Source organism: Callorhinus ursinus, unplaced genomic scaffold, assembly GCF_003265705.2.
Source record: "Callorhinus ursinus isolate GAN/ISIS: 27379988/994484 unplaced genomic scaffold, GSC_fseal_2.0 scaffold1102, whole genome shotgun sequence".
Taxonomy (NCBI): domain Eukaryota; kingdom Metazoa; phylum Chordata; class Mammalia; order Carnivora; family Otariidae; genus Callorhinus; species Callorhinus ursinus.
Genome location: NW_027398157.1, coordinates 1 through 10,984, shown reverse-complemented (window position 1 = coordinate 10,984; position 10,984 = coordinate 1). Strand labels below are relative to the sequence as shown.

Genomic DNA, 10,984 nt, shown 5'->3' with positions numbered 1-10,984 from the left:
AGAGGAAAGTCGGAAAGAACTCAAATACATGGAGGCTAAAGAGCATCCTACTAAAGAATGAATGGGTCAACCAGGAAATTAAAGAAGAATTTAAAAAAATTCATGGAAACCGATGAAAATGAAAACACAACTGTTCAAAATCTTTGGGATGCGGCAAAGGCAGTCCTAAGAGGAAAGTATCTAGCAATACAAGCCTTTCTCAAGAAACAAGAAGGGTCTCAAATACACAACCTAACCCTACACCTAAAGGAGCTAGAGTAAAAACAGCAAAGAAAGCCTAAACCCAGCAGGAGAAGAGAAATAATAAAATCAGAGCAGAAGTCAATGAAATAGAAACCAAAAGAATAGTAGAACAGATCAACGAAACTAGGAGTTGGTTCTTTGAAAGAATTAACAAGATTGATACACCCCTGGCCAGACTTATCAAAAAGAAAAGAGAAATGACCCAAATCAACAATATCATGAATGAAAGAGGAGAGATCACAACCAACACCAAAGAAATACAAACAATTATAAGAACATATTATGAGCAACTATATGCCATCAAATTAGATAATCTGGAAGAAATGGATGCATTCCTAGAGATGTATCAACTACCAAAACTGAACCAGGAAGAAATAGAAAAGCTGAACAGACCTATAACCACTAAGGAAATTGAAGCAGTCATCAAAATTTCCCAACAAACAAAATCCCAGGGCCAGATGGCTTCCCAGGGGAATTCTATCAAACATTTAAAGAAGAATTGATACCTATTCTTCTGAAACTGTTCCAAAAAATAGAAATGGAAGGAAAACATCCAAACTCGTTTAATGAAGGCCATCATTACCTTGATCCCCAAACCAGACAAAGACCCCATCTAAAAGGAGAATTACAGACCAATATCCTTGATGAACATGGAGGCAAAAATTCTCACCAAAATACTAGCGAATAGGATCCAACAGTACATTAAAAGGATTATTCACCACGACCAAGTGGGATTTATCCCTGGGCTGCAAGGTTGGTTCAACATCCACAAATCAATCAACGTGATACAATACATTAACAAAAGAAAGAACAAGAACCATATGATCCTCTCAGTAGATGCAGAAAAAGCATTTGACAAAGTACAGCATCCTTTCTTGATCAAAAGTCTTCAGAGTGGGGCGCCTGGGTGGCTCAGTCGTTAAGCATCTGCCTTCGGCTCAGGTCATGATCCCAGGGTCTTGGGATCGAGCCCCGCATCGGGCTCCCTGCTCCGCGGGAAGCCTGCTTCGCTTCTCCCTCTCCCACTCCTCCTGCTTGTGTTCCCTCTCTCACTGTGTCTCTCTCTGTCAAATAAATAAATAAAATCTTTAAAAAAAAAAAGTCTTCAGAGTATAGGGATAGAGGGTACATAACTCAATATCATAAAAGCCATCTATGAAAAACCCACAGCGAATATCATTCTCAATGGGGAAAAACTGAGAGCTTTGCCCCTAAGGTCAGGAATGCGGCAGGGATGTCCATTATCACCACTGCTATTCAACATAGTATTAGGAATTCTAGCCACAGCAGTCAGACAACAAAAAGAAATCAAAGGCATCCAAATTGGCAAAGAAGAAGTCAAACTCTCAGTCTTTGCAGATGATATGATACTGTACGTGGAAAACCCAAAAGACTCCACCCCAAAACTGCTAGAACTCATACAGGAATTCAGTAATGTGGGAGGATATGAAATCAATGCACAGAAATCAGTGGCATTCTTATACACCAACAAGAAGACAGAAGAGAGACAAATTAAGGAGTCAATCCCATTTACACTTGCACCCAAAACATAAGATACCTAGGAATAAATCTAACCAAAGAGGGAAAGGATCTGTACTCAGAAAACTATAAAATACTCATGAAAGAAATTGAGGAAGACACAAAGAAATGGAAAAACATTCCATGCTCATGGATTAGAAGAACAAACATTGTGAAGCTGTCAATGCTACTTAGAGCAATCTACACATTCAATGCAATCCCCATCAAAATACCATCCACTTTTTTCAAAGAAATGGAACAAATAATCCTAAAATTTGTATGGAACCAGAAGAGACCCCGAATAGCCAGAGGAATATTGAAAAAGAAAAGCAAAGCTGGCGGCATCACAATTCCAGACTTTCAGCTCTATTACAAAGCTGTCATCATCAAGACAGTATGGTACTGGCACAAAAACAAACACATAGATCAATGGAACAGAATAGAGAGCCCAGAAATGTACCTTCAACTCAACTCTGTGGTCAACTAATCTTTGACAAAGCAGGAAAGAATGTCCAGTGGAATAAAGACAGTCTCTTCAACAAATGGTGTTGGGAAAATTGGACAGCCACATGTAGAAGAATGAAACTGGACCATTTCCTTACACCACACACAAAAATAGACTCCAAATGGTTGAAAGACCTAAACGTGAGACAGGAGTCCATCAACATCCTAAAGGAGAACACAGGTAGCAACCTCTTCGACCTCAGCCTCAGCAACTTCTTCCTAGAAACATCGCCAAAGGCAAGGGAAGCCAGGGCAAAAATGAACTATTGGGATTTCATCAAGATAAAAAGCTTTTGCACAGCAAAAGAAAGAGTCCACAAAACCAAAAGACAACCGACAGAATGGGAGAAAATATTTGTAAATGACCTATCAGATAAAGGGCTAGTATCCAAAATCTATAAAGAACTTATCCAACTCAACACCCAAAGAACAAATAATCCAATCAAGAAATGGGCAGAAGACATGAACAGAAATTTTTCCAAAGAAGACATCCAAATGGCCAACAGACACATGAAAAAGTGCTCAACATCGCTCGGCATCAGGGAAATCCAAATCAAAACCTCAATGAGATACCACCTCACACCCGTCAGAATGGCTAAAATTAACAAGTCAGGAAACGACAGATGTTGGCGGGGATGTGGAGAAAGGGGAACCCTCCTACACTGTTGGTGGGAACGCAAGCTGGTGCAACCCCTCTGGAAAACAGTATGGAGTTTCCTCAAACAGTTGAATATAGAGCTACCATACGATCCAGCAATTGTACTACTGGGTATTTACCACAAATATACAAATGTAGGGATCCGTAGGGGTACGTGCACCCCAATGTTTATAGCAGCAATGTCCACAATAGCCAAACTGTGGAAAGAGCCAAGATGTCCATCGCCAGATGAATGGATAAAGAAGAAGTGGTATATATACACAATGGAATATTATGCAGCCATCAAAAGGAATGAGATCTTGCCATTTGCAACGACGTGGATGGAACTGGAGGGTGTTATGCTGAGTGAAATAAGTCAATCAGAGAAAGACATATATCATATGACCTCACTGACATGAGGAATTCTTAATCTCAGGAAACAAACTGAGGGTTTCTGGAGTGGTGGGGGGTGGGAGGAATGGGGTGGCTGGGTGATAGACATTGGGGAGGGTATGTGCTATGGTGAGCGCTGTGAATTGTGCAAGACTGTTGACTCACAGATCTGTACCTCTGAAACAAATAATGCAATATATATTAAGAAAAAAAAAAGAAGAAGAAGATAGCAGGAGGGGAAGAATGAAGGGGAGTAAATCAGAGGGAGAGACGAACCATGAGAGCCGATGGACTTTGAAAAACAAACTGAGGTTTCTAGAGGGGAGTGTGTTGGGGGGATGGGTTAGCCTGGTGATGGATATTAAAGAGGGCTCATTCTGTGTGGAGCGCTGGGTGTCATGCACAAACAATGAATCATGGAACACTACATTAAAAACTAATGATGTAATGTATGGTGATTAACATAACAATAAAAAAATTAAAAGAAAGAAAAATGTGCAACCCCTACCACCACAGTCAAGATACAGAACATTTCCTTTACCCAAAATGCTTTCCCACACCCTTTTGTAGTCAATTTCCACCCGTCCTGGCTCAGGGCACCACTAAGCTACTTTCTCTCATTACAGATTTTTTTTTTTTTGGTCTATTGGAGCATTTCATTTAAAATATAGAATCATAAAGCATGAACTCTGTTGTGTAAATTAGGTTGAGCCCAGCAAATTGTTTTTGACATTCACCCATGTTAATGCATAGAACAGTTCTACCTTTTTATTGTTCAATAGTTTTCCTTCATATAGATATACCAGTTCATTAATCATTCTCGTGTTGATGTACATTTGTTTCCAGTTGAGATAATTATGCATAAATCTGTGATGAATTTCCACATAAAAGTTTACAGTTTTCACGTACAAATTGATAGGTTTTTGTACAGATTATGTTTTCATTTCTCATGGGTAAAGATGTCTGAGAGAAATTGCTGAGTTGAAAAATAAATGTGTCCTTAACTTTGTAAGAACCATCAATTGATGGTATAATTTACATTCCCACCAGCAAGGTTTGAGAGTCCTAAGTTGTCCCACATCCTCACCACCACTTGACATTATGACACTTTTCAATTTTACCATTCTAGTGGATGTGAAGTGGTATCTCACTTTGGTTTAATTTATCCTTCCCTGATGAATAATGATGTAAAACATCTTTTCATGTGCTGACTATTTTTCTATTTCTTTTATGAAGAGTCTGTTCAAATCTTTTGCTCATTTAGGTTGTTTATCTTATATTGATCCATGAGAATTCTTTATATATTTTGAATACTAGTCCTTTCTCAGATGTATGTATTGCAAATATTTTCTCCCATTGGTGTGGCTTAGCTTTTCATTTTCTTAACACTGTTTTGAAGATAGAAGTTTTTAATTTAAGTGAAGTATAGTTTAAATGTATTTTCTTTTATTGATACTGCTTTTGGTGTTATGATTAAGAAAACCAAAGTCACAAATGTTTTTTCATATGTTTTCTTCTAAAAGTTTTATAGTGTTAAATTTTACATTTAGGTCTATTTTGAGGTAGTTTTCATATATGGTATGAGGTGTGGATCAAAGTAGTTCCAATAACAAATTACTATATATTTAGTAGCTTAAAACAACACAAACTTACTATCTTACAGTTCTGTAGATTCAAAGCCCAACAAGGGTCTCACTGGGCTAAAATCAAGATGTCAGCAGAGCTGCATTCTTTTCTGGAGGATCTACAGAAGAATCTATTTCCTTGCCTCTCTAACTTCAAAAGGCCACCCACATTCCTTAGTTTGTGATCTACTCTCTCCATCTTTAAAGCCAGCAACGTTGCATTGCACTGTGTCTTCCTTTCGTGGTCACATCACCCTCTGACTCTATTCTGCCTCTCTTTCCATGTTTAAGGACACTTGTCATTACATTGGGCCAACCTGAATAACCTAGGATAATCTCCCCCAACTCCTCAAATCTTTCACTCAGTCCCTTTTGCCATGGAAGATAACATATTCCCAGGTTCTAGGGATTAGAGCATGGACATCTTTGGGGTGAGGGTTATTATTCTGCCTACTACACTTATGAATTGTTCCAGTACCATTTGTTGAATTACCTTAGCATCTTTGCTGAAGTCAGTTTTTACACATGTGTGAATCTATTTCTGGACTCTATTCAGTTCCACTGATCTCTATATCTGTCTTAAGCCATACCATAATTTTTTGATTTCTGCAGCTTAATAGAAATCTTGAAATCAGATAGTGTAAGTTTTCCAACTTTGTTCTCTTTCCAAAAAAATGTTTGGCCATTCTATGACTTTAATATTTCCTCTAAATTTTGGAAGCAAATCATCAATTTCTATTAAAAAGCCCTCCTGGTTTTTGTTTTTTGAACAGTTTTATTGAGGTATAATTTGCATACCCTAAAAATTTATTCATTGTAATATAAAACTCCAAGAGTTTCAGTAATTTGCAGAGTTATACAACCAACACCACAACTCAATTTTAGAACATTTCCATCATCCCAAAAGGATCTCTTTTCCATTTGCTAACTCTCTTTTTCCACCCCTAGCCTCAGAAAATGACTAATCTGCTTCTGTCTGTATGGATTTGCCTTTTAGGGACATTTCTGGTAAATAGAATCATACAATATGTAATCTTTTTCCATCTGGCTTCTTTCATGTAGCATATCTTTGAGGTTCTTCTATCTTATACCATGTATCAGTACTCTGTAACAATTTATTGCCAAAAAGTATTCCATCTTAAGAATATATGCATTTTGGACTCACCAGGCGGGCGGCGGGCGGCGGGCGGCGGGCGGCGGGCGGCGAGGGTCGGGAGGCTGTGGGCGGGCAGCGGCGAGCACGAGCCGAGGGCTCGCGCGGCGGCCAGAGCCATGTCGGTGAACATGGACGAGCTGCGGCACCAGGTCATGATCAACCAGTTCGTGCTGGCCGCGGACTGCGCAGCCGACCAGGCGAAGCAGCTGCGGCAGGCGGCCCACTGGCAGTTCGAGACCGCCCTGAGCACATTTTTCCAAGAAACCAACGTTCCCAACAGCCACCACCACGACCAGATGCAGATGTGCACCCCCAGCAACACACCTGCCACACCGCCCAACTTCCCTGACGCACTGGCCATGTTCTCCAAGCTTCGTGCCTCCGAGGGCTTGCAGGGCAGCAATAGTCCCATGACGGCCATGGCCTGTTCCCCCCCTGCAAGCTTCAGCCCCTTCTGGGTCTCGTCCCCACCCAGCCACCAGGCCGCCTGGATCCCGCCCTCCTCCCCCACGGCCCACAGCTTCCACCACCTCCACCACCCACAGCCCACGTGGCCCCCAGCAGAAAGCCATGGCTGTCATGGATGGCCAGAGATGAGACTGGATGCTGCCGGGCACTGGGCTGGAGCTGGGGGCGGGGGGGCAGTCCAGGGTCGTGGGGATACAGGAGGGCGGGGGTGGGGGGAGTCGGGGCGGGTGGGGGTTTCCTGAAGATCACACTGGAAGATTTTATAAAATAATTTTTGTGGGTTGGGGGGGATAGTAAACTTCCTGAGCCACTTGGGTCCTTCAGGAGTTTCTCTTCAGACAAGTTTTTTTCTCTTTTTAATATATAAATATAATATATATGAAAATATAAATATAACTAATGTATGTGAGAATGGGGCTGGCTGACCGAGGTGTTGGGGTCAGCAGGGAAGGGCCAGAGCGTCCTCTTGGGCCAGCACACCTTCCCTCCACCCCTCGTTCCAGAGCAGGTGCTTGGAAGCCAGGTGGGGTGATCCTGTAGTCATTAGGGGTCTGCTAGCTGCCTCTCGGAGGTCATGCCTTCGGGAATCAAGAGGACCACCGTGGGATCCATCAAGGAGTTTCACAGCAGGGGCTCCCTGAAGCGCCCGTCGGCCGAAGGTGTGGAGGCCCCTTGCCATCACGAGCTCTCCCTAACTGGACTTCCGTGGCTGGCTCCTCAGGGGCCCTGAAGCTCCGGGTCTCTTCTGGTGTCACCCGTCGCCAGCCAGATGTGCGGGGCTTGTGCAGAACTAAAGAGCCGGCTTGGGCCAGACACTCAGGCTCTGCCTAGCAGGGGTCCTGATCCTCCTCGGCCACCCTGCCTCTCCCACTGGGTGTCCCACCCGACAGAGTGGAGAGCTTGCCTTGGATTTACTTCCCAAATCAATCATCTCACCAGGGTGAAATTTTAGTTTAAAAACTTAAAAGAGACTTTTCTAACTTCCCTAAAAAAAAAAAAAAGAATATATGCATTTTGTTTATGCATTCACCAGTTTGATGGACATTTGATGGTTTCCAGTTTGGGGTAACTATGAATGAGTTATGAACATTCATGTATAAATCTTTGTATAGACCTATATTTTTATTTCTCTTTAACTTTTTGAGCATTTTTGCTCAAAGCTGTTTTTGGGGGCTGCATCATTTTACATTCCCACCAGTAGTATATGAGGGAACCAGTTTTTCCATAATCTTACAAACCCTTGTTTTTGTCTCTTTATTATTACAGAGTCATCCTGGTGGGTGTGAAAGGGTATTTCTTTGTAGTTTTAATTTGCATTTCCCTAATACTAATGATTTTGAGCATCTTTTCATTTGTTTATTGGCTATTCATGTATCTTCTTTGGCAATATGTCTATTAAAATATTTTGCCCATTTTTTAGTTGGGTTATCTGCCTTCTTATAATTGAGTTGTAAGAGGTCTTTATATATTTTGGATATAAGTTCTTTATCAGATATATGATTTGCAAATATTTTTCCCAGTTTGTGGCTTCTTTTACTTTCTGTAAAATAAAGCACACTTTTAATTTTGATGAAGTCCAATTTATCCATTTTTAAATTTTTTATTTTATTTACTTTTTTGAAATGAATCATTTAATTAGGTTCTTTGTAAGAAATTAAAACACCAATTTGTGAGGATAAACTCCATTTGTGAGACAAAACACACAGTGGAGGTAGCCCTACAGCTAAGAAAGAGCTTTGATTTTTGGCAGCATTTATAAGTCCACAGCTTTCTGATCAACCTTGAGCTGCTCTGTAGTCCCATATTTCTCTTTCTCTGTGTGGAAGATCTCACCTTTACACAATTTCTTCTTCCTGAAGTAAGCATCAGTAAGATGTTTTGGGATTTTCACACAGTTGATAACTGTTTTGGTGGAGGTGGCAATGACAAATTTCTGGTGTGTTCTACGCAGAGAAACTCAACTGAGGGCCAGAGGTCCAGTCACAAGCAGCAAGTGACTGCTCAGTTGCTTCAGGAAAACCACCATCTTGCCTCTGTGGTGCCCAGTGAGGATGATCAAAATGGTGCCAGGAGCGATGCTAGCTCGCAGTCTTCTCACAAGCTGACTGAAAGGATTTTTGCTTTTTGTTTTTTTAAGATTTTATTTATTTATTTGAGAGAGAGCACAGAGGGAGAGGGAGAAGCAGGCTGAGCAGGAAGCCCGACACAGGACTCAATCCCAGGACCCTGGGATCACGACCAGAGCCAAAGGCAGATGCTTAACTGACTGAGCCACCCAGGCAACCTGACTGAAAGGGTTTTTTGCCATGACTCAATAGCTTTTGAGGCACATCTTCAGTAGGATAATACCTAGGCATTTTGATAAGTTTAACCACTCGGACACCACCATTCTTGTCACCACCAACTGGTTTTGTGACAGTAGCAATAACCTTCTCCTTCTTTTTCTTATCAACCATGGATTGAGCTGCTGAATACTTCCTCTTGTACATGGCCTTTCTGGAATACATAGCTAACCAGGAATATCTGCCAGTTCCTCTGACTAGGACAGGGCTTTGGCTGCGGTGGGGCTTCTGCTTCTTTGGCGTTTTAGCCTGGAGTTTACTGTTCTTAACTTTGCCACCAGCATCAGGCTCCTCTTTTTTTTTTTTTTTAAGATTTATCTATTTATTTGAGAGAGCAGGGAAGGGCATAGGGAAAGGGAGCATGGGAATCCTTAGGCAGACACCCCGCTGAGTGCAGAGCCCTCTGCAGGGCTCCATCCCACAACCCTGAGCCAAAATCAAGAGTCGGTCATTTAACCAACTGAGCCACCCAGATGCCCCCAGCATCACACTTTTTGACTTCCGGTTTTTTCTCTTTAGTATCCAGCTTCTGATTTTTCACCTGCCATCTTTCAAGATGGGAAAGAGCCAATTTATCAATTTTTTAAGTTAATTATTGTGTATGGTGTGGAGGTAAAGACTTAAATCCATGTTCTTATGTATGGACATCCCGTTCTCTTCAAAACCATTTGTTGAAAATGTAGCTCTTTGCCCCATTGAATACCTTGGCAGTTTTGTCTATATCAACTTACTATAAATGTGCAAGGTTATTTCTAGACTCTCAATCTGTTCTATTGATCTGTATTTCTATCCTTATGCAAAAGATTTATAAAAAACTTACTGGAAAGTTAATTTTAATAATCAAAATGGTAAGTTTTAAAATCAAGAAACCCTCCATTTTGTTCTTTCTCAAAAAATGGATATTTGGAGTTTTTTTCATTTTCATATAAATTTTACAATTTTATTGCCCAATTCTATAAAAAAGCTGAATTTTTTTTAGATATTGCATTGAATCTATAAATTTGGGAAGAATTACCAATTTAATAATATTGAGTCTTGCAATCCATGAACATGGACTGACTATTCATTTATTTAGATCTTCAATTTCTTTTAACAATGTTTTCTTTTTTTAATTTAAATTCAATTAGGCCACATATAGTACATCATTAGTTTTCTAATCTTCAGTGTACAAGTCTTGAACATCTTTATGTAGATTTATTATTCCAGTACTGTATTATTTTTGGTGTTATTATAAGTGGAATTATTTTCTTGATTTCATTTTCAGGTTGTTTCTTGTTAGTACATAGAAATAAAATTGATTTTAATATATTGGTGTTGCAGTCAATGACCTTATCAAACTCATTTGTTAGTTTTAATAATGTTTTTGTTGTTAACTTCTTGGAAATTTCTATCTACAATATAATGTCATCTGCAAATAAAGACTATTTTACCTCTTCCTTTCCATTTGGTTGCCTTCTACTTTCTCTTGTCTAATTGCACTGGTTAGAACCTCCACTACAATTTTGAATAGAAGTGAGAAAAGAAACATCTTTCCCTTGTTCAATAATTTAGGGAGAAAGCATTTAGCCTTTACTATTAAATAGAAGGTTAGCATAGATTTTTTATAGATGTCCCTTGTCAAGTTGAAGAAGTTCCAGTTTATCCTTGATTTTCTGAGTTTTTATCAGAAATGGGTATTGAATTTGAGAAATATTTTTTCTGCTTCTGTTGAGATATTTATAATCTTTTTCAGTTTGTAAAATGGTGAATTCCACTGATTGATTTTTTTCATTTTTTATTTTATTTTATTATGTTATGTTATTCACCCTACATTACATCATTAGTTTTTTTTTTTTAAGATTTTATTTATTTATTTGAGAGAGAGAATGAGAGATAGAGAGCACGAGAGGGAAGAGGGTCAGAGGGAGAAGCAGACTCCCCGCAGAGCAGGGAGCCCGACATGGGACTCGATCCCGTGACTCCAGGATCATGACCCGAGCCGAAGGCAGTCGCTTAACCAACTGAGCCACCCAGGCGCCCACATCATTAGTTTTTGATGTAGTGGTCCATGATTCATTCTTTGAATATAACATCCAGTGCTCCATTCAATACATACCCT

At 40.1% G+C, this 10,984-nt stretch overlaps 2 pseudogenes; one reads left to right on the top strand and one right to left on the bottom strand.

Moving 5' to 3' along the window:
* Window positions 1-6,192: 6,192 nt before the first annotated feature.
* LOC112818394 (UBA-like domain-containing protein 2 pseudogene) lies at window positions 6,193-6,786 on the top strand (annotated as a pseudogene).
* A 1,412-nt stretch (window positions 6,787-8,198) lies between these two features.
* LOC112818393 (large ribosomal subunit protein eL6-like) lies at window positions 8,199-9,434 on the bottom strand (annotated as a pseudogene).
* Window positions 9,435-10,984: the final 1,550 nt, after the last annotated feature.